The following is a 16,186-nucleotide window of genomic DNA, read 5'->3' on the forward strand; positions in this document are numbered from 1 at the left end:
TGCGTGGTTTTGTTTTGGCAAGGAACATCCTCAAATCATTTTCGCATACAAGCCTGCTCCTTTTCTTTGTTTTAATGTCCACCAGTTTCAAAAACGCACGCTCGCAGAGATACGTTGTAACGAACGGCGTGAGGATTTCAAGGGCAATTTTAGCGATGTGAGGATACCCTTCCATTTGGCGGCACCAAAACGTTGAGAGCGTTGTTGTGCCGAAGAGTTGTTGTCGAGTCTGGCTCTGCTGAAGTTCGATGAGGTCGTCAAGGTATTGGTCGTTGACATCTGCCGTTGCAACGTCGAAAGTAAACGGCTGCCGCACCCATGCTGGGTATTGCTCTTGGTCTGGCAAGTAGCTGTCGAATGACTTTCCCAGCTCATCCAAGTGCGTGGCAATCGCTTGCTTCAGCTCCCCCGGTACAGCAGTGCCTCCAACTTCAGACTCATCTTCGATCCCACTCACATACTCGTCCAGTAGCGAAAAGTTCGCGAAGTTGTCGTTCTCCGTTCGCCGCCTCCACAATGGTAACTTCTTTCGGAAAGCACTCAGCTTTTCTTCAGATTCGATGACATTCACTCCACCGCCCTGCATCTGGCAATTGAGATGATTGAGTGCGTCGAAGATGTCAGCCAAGTACGCCAAGGCGAGGATGAACTCTGACTCTTGGAAGTGCATTGCATGGCAATGCTGGCGTTCTCGCAAAAACAGGGCTAATTCTACACGCAAGGCAAAAACACGGCTCACTACCTTCCCTCGTGATAACTATCGAACGTTAGAGTGGTAGAGAAGGACTTCGAATTCAGAGCCAATTTCATTGCACAGCTCTTTGAAGATGCGATGATTCAGAGCATGGCTTCGCACGTAATTCACAGTTTCAACGACGATTTTCAGAACATTGGCCAGTTTTGGAGGCAGGGTTTTTTATGCCAGCGCGTGTCTGTGCAGGACGCAGTGCGTGACGATGTGTGGTGCATCGGCCTTCACCAGCACTCCAAAACCGGACTTGCATCCCAGCATGGCTGGAGCTCCGTCCGAGCAAACTGCAGACAACATGTTCCATGGGAGGCCGTTGCTTCTGAAGAAGTCGTCCACAAGCTTCTTCACATCAGCTGCCTTCGTCGTTGTTGTGAGAGGCTTGCAGAACAGAAAGTCTTCCTTGATCTCGTCTCCTTTGACATAACGCACAAATAAGATGAGCTGGCTCAAATTCGAAACGTCGGTGGTCTCGTCGAGTTGAAGGCTGAATTTCGTCGGGCTCGCGACTAAATCTGCAACTACCTGGGTGAGGATGTCGTCGCTCATGTCGTCGATTCTGCATCTGATGGTGTCATTTGAGAATGGAACGAGAGACAACTTGTTTTCAGCAGCTTTTCCCAGCATGATGTTGGCCATCTTCAACGCGGCCGGTTTGATGAGTGTCTCGCCAACGGTGTGCGGTTTGCCCTGCTTTGCGATCAGGTACGCAATTTCATACGACGCGGTGAGGATCGGTTTGTCAATTGGAACGAAGCCGAGAGTGGGCAAGGTAGCACTTGCGTCGAATCGGGCTCTCTTCAATTTGAATTCATCCAGCGTTGCGTCTTTGTACTGCCCCTCGCCATGCAGTTTTTTGTGAAGTGTTCCCGTAGTTTTGCTGGTGCTCGGCTGGAGTTGCTCAACTTGACATTGCAAAGCATGCATTGAGGACGCTGACTTCCGTCCCGTTCCGTCAAACACGTGAACCCATACCGCACGTAATCCTCCGACCACTTCCTTTTTTTGCTCGACATACTGCAAAAAAAAAAAAAAGTAACAAACTGATCTTAATTGAGTTCGGGCAAATAATTATATGACAAAAATTTAAAAAGGAACATGCTTAAATATAATCAGTACCCCTCTGAAAACTGAGAAATTTTAACGAAGAAAACATAACTTATAGTTACGATGATGGGATTTATTATCTACTCAACTCTATGTCACCTCAAATCCCATTATAATATTACATAGAAAACTGCGAATTGTTAGTTTTGAATTGCGACCAAAGAAGATATCACCTCCACCTAATTTTCTGAGTAATTCAATCATATTTTATAATCACCATCCACTTTTGACTTTAATATAACTCTGAACCCACCCTGCATATCCACAAACATTTCCAACTTACTTTTCAATTAATCAGTAACCCCAAAGTGAGGCGCGACCAATGACGCACGGCACACGGCAAGCTAATCGAGGCTATTCACTGGAATTTCCGAACACCTGCAAAGTCCAAAATCCAATAAGTAAGTAAGCAAGTAAGCACCATCAACAGAATAATTAGCAAGTTGCTCATTGATTCAATTTACTACAGTCAGTGTGAAACAACTTATCTTAAACACAGACCAGAGAAACCATGAATGGGATGGGAATACAATTACAAATAACATTTCCATTCGTTCGTAACTACGTAGCAAAATAATAATAATAATAATAATAATAATAAGCATAATTACACATAGATTCAAAATTGATACAAAAAAAAAAAAAAAAAATGTGCAATGCGTTTCGGAGGACCTCTGCCGAACCCCTGAGACTGGCTCAGTGGCTCACTGAACCCTGGGGTTTGGTCGAACCCAGGTTAAAAACCGCGGTCCTAGGGGCTAATTATAAATCCTATACGAGCTTTGTGGCGCTCACTGTGCAACGCAGGCGCTAATTTACATATCATGCTAAAATCTGGTTCGAATCGCACGCCAGAAACCAACGGCCACTTTCCCTTAACCCCCCATAATCTTCTTTTACAAGACCCCATAAGTACACAACATTTACCAATAAATGAATACACATTTTTATTTACATTTGGGATTATTCACACGCTAATTTCCATTACATTAAGACATTGTACACGCCATTCATTATCACCCGACCCAAAAACCTCACCACTCCACTTGCCACAACTTTTTTTTTTTTTTTTTTTTTTGTATACAAGATCGAGGCTCGTGAAAGAGCGAACATTAATCACACAGAAAGACAAACCGACACATAAAACATATAACATCGGGAGCGGTAGACAAGATGGGGAGAGAGGGGGAAGGACACAAACACAACATTTGAGAGCAGGGACCGAGAGACATGGAGACATCGAGAGATCTGAGAGAGGGCGAGGGCTTTGGGGGGGGGGGGGCATGGGAAGGGGGCGGTGGGAGAGGTATAAAACATATGGACACTGCCAGGACTTCCAGGAAAGAAGTTGGAATTTCAAACAAGGTGGATCTGGGGTGAATTAGCGGGGGTAGAAAAGCTCAAGGTTTTGGATGGGGGAAGATAAGAGATGGTGGTGAACAGCTGTTTTAAAGACCTGGAGGGACGAGTGGGATTGAAGGGAGTGAGGGAGTTTGTTCCAGAGGCGGGAGAAAAGAGGAATGAAAGAGTGAAGGTGAGCAGAGAGCCGAGATTTCGGCAGTTTAACCATCAGAGGGTTGCTGGCAGATCTTGTGCGACCTGTAGGAATATTTGGGGGACAGAGCACAGAGAGAGCTGGGGGTGCAAGGCCGGAGAGGAGTCGGTAGAAGACAGAAAGACCACCTACCTACCTGCCTGCGGTGAGTGAGTGAAAGGCCCTCAGAGATAGCTTCATCGCGGGAGATTCCAATAATTCTGAAAGCTTTGGTTTCAACAGCGTGAAGCCGAGCTAGGTGTGAGGCAGGAGCACCGGCCCATAGGGGAGAACAGTATTCCATTGAGCTGCGGATGAAAGCCTTGTATGTGGTGAGGAGCTCAGGTGTGCCGAGGAGGGACTTCGCACGACGGAGGATGCCCAGTCGGCGACTGGCTTTGGAGGCCAGCTTGGAAATGTGGTTTTCCCAAGAAAGATCATGGCAGATAGTGAGACCCAAAAGCATGAGCGACAGAACTTCTTGGAGAGGATTGTTGAGAAAGTAGATGGGAGGGTTGTCCAGTCGATCTTTTCGGAGAGACATAGTAAGAGTGTGAGATTTGTCAGGATTGAAAGACATGTTCCACTTGTTTGACGAGTCTGTGATTTGGTCCAAGTCTTCAGAGAGTGAGGAGGCTGCAGACTGCCGATCTGAGGGAAGAGGAATGGAGCGGCAGAGAGTGGAGTCATCAGCAAAGAGATAGAGAGGATTTTCAAGAGAGTCAGAGAGATCATTGATGAAGACCAGAAAAGGCACGGGGCCCAGAACACTGCCTTGGGGAACTCCAGCTTGAACAGGAAGAGGAGATGAGAGAAACCCATTCAGGGCCACACGTTGACGACGACTAGAGAGGAAGTCCGCCAGCCATGCGTGGAGATTTCCATGGATACCAAAGGAGGAGAGTTTGGTGAGCAGCGCGGGGTGCCAGACCGTGTCGAAGGCACGTGATATGTCAAGGGAGACAGCTCTAATTTCCTGTTTGGCATTGAGGACCTCCATCCATTGTTGAGACAGCAGAAGCAGCATGTCCAGAGTAGAGTGACCTGGTCTGAAACCAAATTGATGATCAGAGATCAAGCCATTGGAGAAGAGGAAAGATTTCATATCCGAAGCAATGATGGATTCCATGACTTTGCTGATAATTGGGAGAAGGCTGATTGGTCTGTAGTTGCTAGGATCTGTTTTTGCACCTTTTTTGTGCAAAGCGGTGATGTTGGCTGATTTCCAAGCAGATGGCAGTTGACCTTGAGCAAAAGAGAGGGTGAAGAGAACAGAGAGAGGGTGAGATAGAGCGGCAGAGCAGGATTTTAGGACCCATGGGCTGATGCCGTCGGGTCCAGTTGCAGAATCAGAGTCAAGGGTTGACAGAAACTTTTCCACCTTGTCAGGAGGAAAGGACACGGAGTCCAGGAGCAGCAGGGTACGACTGGGTATGCTTCAACACATGGGACTGCTCACCTTCCTCATCATAATAATCACCTCATCTACCCAGACAGGTGCTAATTGGCCATGAGCATCCTGTGGACCTTTAATAATAATAATAATAATTCATTTATTTTGTATAGCGCTTTTCATGAAGCCCAAAGGCGCTTTGACAGACTGCAAAACATAATGCATAACAAAACATGAAAACAACAATTGCAAAAAGACAAGAATCAATAGGGAAATATTTAAAGCAAAAGGAGGGAGAAGGAGAAGTGATAGTCAGGGGTTAAATGCTGTGGGTTGAATGTTGAATGCAGTGCTGAACAGGTGGGTCTTGAGTGATGTTTTGAATGTGGTGAGTGAGGAGGAGTCTCTGATGGTGTGAGGTAGTGAGTTCCAGAGGGTGGGAGCAGCGATGGAGAAGGCCCTGTTCCCCCAGGATCTGAATTTGGTCCGGATGGGGGGGGGGGTCAGGAGGTTGGTACCAGCAGAGCGGAGATTGCGGGTGGGAGTGTGTCTGGAGAGGAGGTCAGCCAGGTAGGATGGGGCCAGGTTATGGAGGGCTTTGTAGGTCAAGAGGAGGATTTTGTACTGGATTATCTGGGAGATGGGGAGCCAGTGAAGCTTGTAAAGGACGGGGGTGATGTGGTCACGGGTCCGGGAATGGGTGAGTAGACGGGCAGCGGAGTTCTGAATGTATTGGAGTTTATTGGTGATTGTTGAGGGTGAACCATAGAGGAGGCTATTGCAGTAGTCCAGACGGGAGGTGATGACGGCGTGGATGAGGGTTTCTGCAGCCGTGGAGGAGAGGGATGAGCGGAGACCGGCGATGTTTTTCAGGTGAAAGAAGGCTGTCTTTGTGATCTGTTTAGTGTATTTGTCGAAGGAGAGGGTATGGTCAAAGATGACGCCAAGATTCCGGATGAGAGGGGAGGTGGATACTGGGATACCGTCGATGTTGAGGGCAAAGTTATGGGTGGATTTTGTGAGCGTTTTTGGGCCAATGATGATTATTTCAGATTTATCACAGTTAAGTTTGAGGAAGTTGATTTGAAGCCAGGATTTTATTTCAGAGATGCAGTTTGTCAGGATAGAGTGGGTGTCGGTGGAGACAGACTTGGTGGAGATGAAAAGCTGGATGTCATCGGCGAAGCAGTGGAATTGGAGACCATGACGGCGGATTAAGTGACCGAGGGGGGACAGGTAAAGGATGAAGAGGAGGGGGCCAAGAACTGAACCTTGGGGGACACCTTGGGGGAGGGGAGCAGTGGGGGATTTGCAGTTATTGATGGAGATGAACTGGCGTCTGTCAGAGAGGTATGATTTAATCCAAGAGAGGGCAGTGCCGGTGACGTTAAAGGTGGATTCAAGTCGGGTGAGGAGGATGGTGTGATCGATGGTGTCAAAGGCAGCGCTGAGGTCGAGGAGGACGAGAATGTTGAGGTTGCCAGCGTCAGAGGAGAGGAGAAGGTCGTTGGTGATTTTGAGGAGAGCAGTTTCAGTACTGTGGTTGGAGCGGAATCCGGATTGGAATGTTTCATACAGGTTATTGGCAGAGAGGTGATGTTTGAGTTGAGTGGCTACAGCGCGTTCCAAAACTTTCAACAGAAAGGGTAGGTTGGAGATGGGTCTGAAGTTGTTTCGGGTGTCAGGGTTTAGACCAGGTTTTTTTAGAATGGGGGTAACAGCAGCAATTTTGAGGGATGGTGGGACGATGCCTGTAGACAGGGAGGAGTTTATTGTTGCAATGATAAGTGGAGAGAGAGCAGGAAGGGAGGCCTTGACAAAGCTGGAGGGGATGGGGTCAAGAGTGCAGGTGGCAGTTTTCATTCCTATGAGGAGTTCAGAGAGGTCAGTAGGGGAGACTGGGGAGAATTGAGACAGGGGAAGGCAGGATAAGGGGGGGCAGGTGGTTGGAGGGGGAGCGGGTGCGGCGGTGGTCAAGCTGTTGTAGATGTTGTCAATTTTGCGTTGGAAGAAAGAAAGGAAGGAGATGCAGTTGTCTACTGTGAATGACTGGGTGGTGGTGTCCAGGGGGCGGAGGAGTTTGTTTATTGTCGAGAAGAGTGCTTTTGGGTTTCCGGAGCCAGAGTGGATAATTTGAGAGTAGTAGGCGGAGCGGGCGTGGGAGAGGGCATCTTTGTAGTGTTGTAGGTGGTCCTTGTAGGCTTGGGAGTGAACTGTGAGACCTGTTTTATTGCGGAGTCTTTCAAGTTGGCGAGCACGAGTTTTCATCAGGCGGAGTTCAGGGGTAAACCAGGGAGCAGAATGGGTGAAAGAAACTGTTTTGGTTTTTACAGGCGCAAGCTGGTCAAGGCAGGAGGAGAGAGTGTGGTTGTAGTAGTCAGTGAGGTCGGAAGGGGTGTGGAGGTCAATGAAGGGAGAAGTGGACATTTTTTCAGAGAGGGTGGATGAGAATGAGGTAGTTGAAAGAGCGTTTAGCTTACGGAAGTTCATAGTGCGATAATGTCTTGGTGTTGGGGTGGGGATGTTGATGGTCATAGTGATGGCTAAGTGGTCAGAGAGGGTGAGGTCGGAGCCAGAGAGATGGTGCAAAATTAATCCAGTGGAGCAGACAAGGTCCAAAATGTGACCACGGATATGCGTAGGAAAGTTGACATGTTGAGTGAGGTTAAAGCAGGTGAGTAAATCAGTGAAGTCAGTGGTCATTGTGGAGTCAGTGGAGTCCATGTGGATATTGAAATCACCAAGGAGGAGGATTGAGGGGGAGAGGGAACATAGCTGGGTCAGAAAGTAGGAGAAGTCAGACAGGAATAATGGGTGTGGTTTGGGAAGGCGGTAGACGACAGCCATGACTGACTGCATGCGACCAGAGAGTTAAAAAGCCAGGTGTTCAAAGGATGAGGATGAGGCGATGGGGATGAGGCTCCATTTCTGTCCTTACAAACAATTACAGTACCATGAAATCAATGCACCATAATTCTGGTTTGCTTTAGAGGTAATTATTAGATTATGGCATCATAATGACATCACAACACCTATTATTTTAGTTCAATGAAATGGAGTAATATCATTGTTAAAATCCTTGACCACAAAAACACAAAGATAAACAGTTAAATGCATTTCTGGCATTTCTAAAATGAGATTATATCGTTTATTTATGTTTTTAATAAGATAAGAGATGACGTCACATGACATATCATCTAATTCTAATGGATCATATCACCATTTAATTCCTGGGCTTCAAAAGCCTATACTTTTGTCACTTAAAATCCCACCATCTGCGATTTTATAATCCAATTTTACCATTTTGTTTGTTTTAATTATAAGGTAAGGAAAGATGACGTCATAATGAAGTCATACAGGACACTTCCGGTTATCCAATTTTTTGGACCATGACCTTTATGTCAATGCTTAAGCCCATGCTACCCGATAACGATCCTTTCCATTTTCATCCTTAGGCCACCTCACTATATTTATTAAACCTTTTTCACCAGTCCCGAGAGATGTTCTTACCGATTTGACCACTAAGGGGCATCTGTCATCTATCCATGGGAGCACATAATCCAATACCTACACTACATTCAAGCTGGTGTGTCCAAATAATGCAATCCTTGAGGGACGGCTTGAGATTATGTGGCCCAAAGAAATAAGGCCCAGTAGTCGTGGAGGGGCGGGGATGTGGGGTTGTGGTGAGGGGGGTGGATGCCTCACACAATATTGGATTGCTGAAAGCATGTTATGACATACAATTTCTCACGCCATCATATTGTTGCATTCAAATGGAAACTTTGCTTCAGAATGACAGCAATCTCAAAAAACAGATGCAAATGAAAATGCAACAACACAATGGGAGAGCAAAGTCAGCAGGAGATATGCCTGGTTGTTAAAGAAGCAGGTTTCAGATGATTAGTCAGGGGTAGATTGGGTATTGAGGGGTAAATTGGGTATTGATGCCACAATCATTTCCTATTTTTGACTTCTGAAAACAATTTGTGCATTTACTGAAACAATGGCAATAAAATCGCTGACTGAAATATAAAATACAGCCGAGCATAGGATGTCTACGGTACAATATCCAATTAAAGGGTAAAAAAAAAAAATTTCGAGGTAATGAATTGACTCTTGGCTTGGAAGAGACAAATTTAGTGGGAAATGAAATGCCTTCTTCAAACCCACAGACGATATAGTGCAGGAACCACATTGGAAAAAGTGCCTTATTTAGTGATTCCATTCACGCATCAGTGTATATACCTGAAACCTATATAGTTTGGTAGAGGGGTCCTATGGGCAGTAGATATGCCCGGTTTTAATTCTAGATAGGTGTGCATTACCGATTTATAAGCATTTTGCCGATTCATTTGTGTACACCATTTCCACCACTTACTGAATTTGGTATAACGTATCTACAGGGTATAACGTATCGTCACACCTCCCTAACGTATCTCCGTCAGGGAGGTGTGACGATTTTCAGAAAACTCGTACACAGTTATTTTTAGTCGAATTTCAATTTTTATTTTTATTTAAAGACTACATATATAATGCCATGTAATACAGTGTAACAAAGACGTTTAAAACAATTACTGATTTTGGACAACATCGCTGATGTGCACTTCACCAGGCCTCCAGACAAAACCAAACCTGAGCAAGTACTTTCTACAAAATCCAAGGAAACCCTGTTAGCTGGTGCGTTGGCCTCCGATACAAAAGACCTAGGAGAAGATGTGAAAGTCCTTCTGAAAGCATCTAAAATACTGAGAAGAGACATTGCAAGCGCAACCCCGTGGAAATTCGAAGGAACATTTGATAATTATAAACCACCTGCTTTGCTTCAACTCCTCTGCAAGCTTGCTATCCAAGGTTTACATCATGTTAAAACAATCAGCAGGGACGAATCTATGAACCAAAGTGCATCTGTGCTGGCACAACATTTCGTATGTGCATACAAGTCTGATCGGCAGGTCACCTATGAAACAAAACATGAAGATGTCACCTTCAAACACCGCACTGAGACTCCCCTTACCGTCGGCTTAGCTCTGGATGTGCACAAAAACACCAGGTCCATGGCCCTTGTGGAGACATTAGGCAAACTAGACCTCACTGTCCCGTACAACAAGGTAATGGAAATAGAGACTGCCGTCGCAAATGCTGTTCTTGAAAGGATAAAATCCATGGGAGGAATTTATCGACCACCTTGGTTGGTTAACGACATGTTTGTTTGGTTTGCACTGGACAACATAGATTTTCTCGAATCCACGCCTTGTGGCATGAACACACTCCATGGCACTGCCACCGCTATATATCAGACTGCATCTGACAAATCCCCAGCAACACCACTTGATATCGATTGGTCATCAAGGTCTCAAACATTAGAGGAGGCTATTCCATGTGAAATACTATCATGTGACAAACCAATACCAACAAACAAAAAGTGTGTTTGCACACTGAATTCCTGCAAGTCCAGCTCACAGTCAAACAAAGAGAAGGATATGGCATGGATTATTGGCTGTTTGGACTTCAACGAAAGTGAAGTTGAAGTAAAATCAAGCTCTACTTCTCCAGGAACATGGGGCGCCTTCAACTCTCTGTTGTCTCCATCTGGTTCCAAGACAAACATTGCCCTTGTACCACCACTAATACGATTGCCACCAACAGAGTATGACACCCTGTTCACAGGTCTGATGAGAGCACGTGCTATCGCCACTCATGTCATGGGACCAAAATCTATCACAGTCGTGACTCTTGATCTTCAGCTATACGACATGGCCATGAAGTTGTGGATGGAGCGTGAGGACATCAAGAAGCAGTTCTTGTTTCGACCTGGCGAGCTGCACATCGTCTTCTGGGCACTGGCTGCCATGGGTAAATATGTGGAAGGGAGTGGTATTGACCAAGCATGGGTCGAAGCTGGACTTTACTCACCTACAACCGTAAGACAAATACTCTACGGAAAACACATGTATCGAGCACTGGAAGCTCATACAGTTACCTTGCTTGCTTTGTACAGTTTGTACTTCCGAAAGTTCCTGCAACTTCAGCCTGATGAAGAAGCTTTCTTGAAGGAAACATCCACTCTTTTGGGAGAAGCCTATCAACAAGACATCAATACAGACTCAGGAAGCAGACACAAACTCATTGATGCCGTTAAAAAAACAATCGAAATGTTCGAATCCAGGGACATCTTCCAAAAGATCAAACAATCTTTGCAGTTTCAAGTCACTTCTCTCCAGTTCGCTGTTTGAATCCACCAGCTCCTGAAGCAGTATTGCACCTCATAAAGTGCGGGTGCAAACGTGGATGCGAAGGAAGGTGTAGCTGTCGCAAGAACAATATCCCATGGACGGAAGTTTGTGGATGCTGGGTTTTCAGCTGCAACAACAAAACTGTCCAACCAGGGATAAATGAAGACTGTGAAGATTGAGGTGTTACTTTCTATGACATTCACAAAATTATAATTCACTTGATATCCATTGTTAAAAATACTAAATGAAAGCCAGGCATTTAATCAGTATGACTTTTTGCATCTTCCTGTTTAAACGATTTAAGAGATTGAACAGTAATTCAAGTATTTCATTTTATTTAGATCTGTTTGTTGGCTTGTTAATTATGTATTCTTTGTGAAAAATACATGTCTTTAAATAGATACTTTGTTTGTAATTACATGCGAAGGGAGAAGGTATAGTTTACATTGCGGGTGCGCGGTGGCCATTTTGGAATTTGGCATGCAGATCATACATATAACATAAATTTGATGATTCCATTCGATTCCTGGTCTCAGAAAACATATATTTAGACACTTTATTTGTAATTGTATCACATGTACTCGCGAAGATATCGCATTATTAGTGTTCGGTGGCCATTTTGGACGCCATCTTGGATTTCATAGTCTTAGAATGTTCAGAAAAAATGCCACCCTAATTTTTTTTAACGCTTATGATACCTTCTTACAAAATCAATTGAGTTTTTGCTTTTAACAAAAAAAATACACGAAATTCCAAATATGCCTATACTATGAACCAAAACGAGCCAAGCTTGAGCAGCACAAAAAGCAATGTAAACCAGTATAGTATGAAAAACGCGCAAACGACCCGGAGTATGAAATACAAGCTAGGCCAAACGACAGACTCGACGTTGTTCCATACCTGCCCCACCCTCCAATTTTTAATTTTTAAAATAACTTGGAGGTTAAAACTTCCATAAAAGTGAATTGAACGCAACATATTTGGTTCCTGAATTTCCATAGTATTGCATAATTCGGTTCCCAAAACGCAACGTAGTGGATTTAACATGAAGCACTTTGGAGGAGATTTGGTTCCCTAATTTACAATTTACATTATAGCAATATTCCATATATTGAGTCATCGTATAACGAGGGATGTATTAATCAAACAAACACTCTCCATCGGATCCGTCACTTCTCTCGCTACAAAACTTGGCATGTTGGAACCTTCTGGAATGCCATCACAATAAGCCAACACATGGAGCCGTTAAGAACGATTTGGCTCCAGACGACTTCGTTAGACAAACAAAACAAGTTAGTTGTAAAGTATGGGTACATAATTAATAATAATTACCATAATTAACAAAGTAATATAGTTGCGCAAAGTATGGCGATGTAGATTATCATAATCAGAAATACAGGTAGGTACAAGTAATTATTACCCAGCCTGTCATCCTTCCGAGGTCGGCTAATTAAGTACCAGTTCACTGGTAATTCCCTGTGTCGTAAAAAGGCGACAAACAGGGTTGGCGGCAGGAAGGGCATCCGGCCGTAAAACATTGCTTCAAAAAGGGGACCAAAAAAACAACAACAACCACGGTCCCCGAAAAAGGCCAACCCCCGCTTGCGGGGAAAAAATGGCCTCTAAAGGTGGTTTTTTTTTTACTCACGAAACGAAAAGCGGGGTTAAGTATTCAGTTGAGTACATGTGCCGTACATGTCTGCGTTTAAAAAATTCATTTTCTCGGCAACGGTTGGTTTGATGGACATGAAACTTTGACCATAGGAGCGCCCCTCCTTTAGAATATTTTAATGATTATGACGTCATCGGTCATGTGGTACAGGCATCATCTTGGAAAAACCGAAAAATGTTGCACCTCTAAATCTCCAAAACTGCTGCATGGAAAAAATTGAAACATGGCTCATTGTGAAGAACTCCATATGGGGAATAGGTGTTAACGATGACGTCATTGGTGCCATAATTATGACATCATAATTCGACAGGGACAACGCTTAGTCTGATCAGTTTGAAATGTATTGAGTGTGATCTATGCAACAATTATATTAGAGAAAATAAACTTATGATGTCATCGCTCATGTGGTCTGGCAGCCATATTGGATGAAATAAAAAAAGAAATGTTCAAAAACAGAAGAGTTGGCTCGCAACAAGTTGACTGCGCAGGGTAAGTATTCTATGAATACCATCTAGTTTTGTTTGGATTACAATTCACCATCTATGGCTGACAGGATGGCCTAGACTAGAGGTACGCATACTCGCCTCTAAACTATGGTGTTTCGCAGGCAGGGCGATTCATCAATGTGTATGCCGTCCCTCAGATGGACATTAAACTGCGGGTCCCATCTGTCAGCATGGGTCGGTGGACGTTAAAGATCCCATGGTGTCCTTCGCAAAGAGTAGTCGAGTATTGCCGGCACGATGGCCAAATTACAAATCCCTGCCCTAACTAGGCAAATATCAGGCCGAGCCAGGCCAGTTTGTGAAAGACTTGAGCCAAGCTTCCTCCGGGCTACCCCACAAGGTAGGATAATTGTGGCTGTTAAAGAGTAACAACAATTCACCATCCATAGCCTTTAATTACACCAGATCAATCAGCCTTGAGAGAGAGCACATAAGATAAATCAGTCAAAGAGAGACAACAAATGTTTCCAACTTGAGGTTTGGTTTACAAAATGGTTCTCAAAGGGCAGATAACTTTAAACCTTTGACCTGTTGAACCCAAAATCGAATCAGCTAATCTTTGTATTACAGTCGATAATTGTGCCAAGTTTGGTTGAGATCCTTTTAGCCATTCACAAGTTATTGTGGTAACAAAGATTTTCAAATAAAGAGCACAAGTTATTGCAGCAACAAAAAGAAACGATAATGCAGACGAACGAACAACCCAAAAACAATGCCTCTGGCCTTCAGCTGCTAAGGCATAAAAAACAGGCATTCTCAATGTTTGTATGAACCAACACAACAACAACAGGCATTTTAAGGCCAGTTTCCCTGCAAGAGCGGGGGTTAGCCTTGCGGTCCCCATGACAATCTTCTCCATTTTGTCCTATTTTCTGCATCTCCCCTTGTTAACTCCCTTGACCGCATTTCTTCTTCGACCATCTTTAGCCACATCTTTCTCGGTCTTCCCCGTCCTCTACTGCCTTCGCCATTCATTTCCATCACTCTTTTCAACCAGTCACTTTCATCCTTCCTCAACACATGCCCAAACCATCTCAAACTGTTTCTCTTCACAGCATCCATCACAGGCTCTATTCCCATCATCTTTCTCAATTCATCATTTGTCTTCCTCTCTCTCAACGATACCCCACACATCCACCGAACCATTCGCATTTCCACCCTTTCCAGCCTTCGCTGCTGCTCTACGTTCATTACCCATGTCTCACTCACAAAAATCATAACACTTCTCACACATGCAGCATACACCTTTCCCTTCAGTTCAACGACACTCCCCTCCTCGTCAGCACGCCACTCAGTTCCCGAAACTTCTTCCATGCACATCTCACTCCAGCAACCGTTACCGAGTCTGATCCACCTTCTCCATTCAGCATGTCTCCTAGGTAACAAAATGTTTTCACACCTTCCAGCTTCACGCAGTCTCCAACATCAAACTCAACATTTCCTCCATCTGCAGCTCCCTCTGTGCACACCTTACACTTTAATGTAGCTGCCACACTGGTTAATGACCCTGTCAAACCACTACATTTTTGATGAACCCACTCAGCGCACATTGTACATTGAATAGAATTCACTCCGACACCCTTCCTGCACACAACACACGACCACTTCCCAGTTCTTTCCACCTCACCACATGCTTTACCACTTGCCATCACCTTCGTTTTTCTGATATTCACCTTCAGACCTTTTGTCTCCATACATTCCTTCCACTTGTTCATCTTCTCCTTCAGTCCATCCATACTTTCTGCAGTCAAAACCAGATCATCTGCATACAACAACTCCCACGGTAAACCCTCCTTTACGTTCCGAGCCAGCACCTCCATCACAGCTACAAATAGTAGTAGACTTAGTACCGACACCTGATGCACTCCCACCTTCACCTAAAACTCACCACTGTTCCCGTCCTTCGTCCTTACAGCTGTGCGTGCTCTTTTGTGCATTGCCATCACGACTCTGATCAACCATTACTCCACTCCTAACTCCCTCAATGCCCATGTCACTACTTCACGTGGAACCCTATCGAATGCTTTCTCCAGATCAACACACCCAAGAAACAACTTCTTCCTCTTCTCCATGTACTCCTCCTGCAACTGCCTCACAATAAAAGGCGCGTCTGTCGTTCCTCTTCCTGGCATAAATCCAAACTGCATTTCACCAATCTTCACTTTCTTCCTTATCCTCCTCTCCAACACCCTTTCCAATACCTTCATTCCATGCTCCAATAACTTTATCGCTCGATACGAGCCACAGTCCAGAGGGTCACCTTTCCCCTTGTATAGAGGGACGAGGGTACTCAGTTCCCAATCCACTGGAATGCGGCCTTCTTTCACCTCCAGATTGCAGATCTCTGTCATTCTTTTCACACCCCAATTTCCCGCTGCCTTCAACATATCTCCCACAACTCCCGTCGGCCCTCCCGCTTTTCTACTCTTCATTGCTTTTATTGCTTCCTCAACTTCCTTCTTGGTTATCTTCTCTGCTGGTCCTAAAACTGGGTTACTCTCTATGTTGCCATCCCATTCATTCTCTGCATTCAACAGTATTTCCATATATCTCTTTCATCTTCCTTTAATTCCATCTGGGTCCACAACGATTTGTCCCACTTCATCCTTCAAGCAACTCACCCCCATCACATCACACCTCTCTTTCGCTATCTGCTTTGCAATCCTGAATAACTCACCCCCATCACATCACACCTCTCTTTCGCTATCTGCTTTGCAATCCTGAATACCACTCTCTGACCCTCTTCCAAATCCAAGCATTCTCCGAACATTTTCCTACATGCCTCCTGGGCCTTTGCTACCTCTTCCTTTGCAGCCTTCTTGGCTGCCTTATAACTTTCATGCTCTGCCTTTTCTGCCCCCATACTCTTCGCCTTCTGCCACTCCTTGAACTTCTTCCTCTTCTCGTCAATCTTCTTTCCAACTTCATCATCCCACCACCATGTATTAACCAGAAAAACAAATATGCAAAGTTTCAGTAAAAAGAGAAAG

At 44.8% G+C, this 16,186-nt stretch overlaps 1 protein-coding gene across 1 annotated transcript in view; it reads right to left on the minus strand.

The window, feature by feature from the left end:
- LOC137438035 (hypoxia-inducible factor 1-alpha) overlaps positions 1–16,186 on the minus strand; it is a 103,510-nt gene that overhangs the window by 51,578 nt on the left and 35,746 nt on the right. The gene's annotated exons all lie outside the window — the stretch shown is intronic.

Source organism: Myxine glutinosa, chromosome 12 (genome assembly GCF_964187855.1).
Source record: "Myxine glutinosa chromosome 12, kmMyxGlut1.1, whole genome shotgun sequence".
NCBI lineage: Eukaryota > Metazoa > Chordata > Myxini > Myxiniformes > Myxinidae > Myxine > Myxine glutinosa.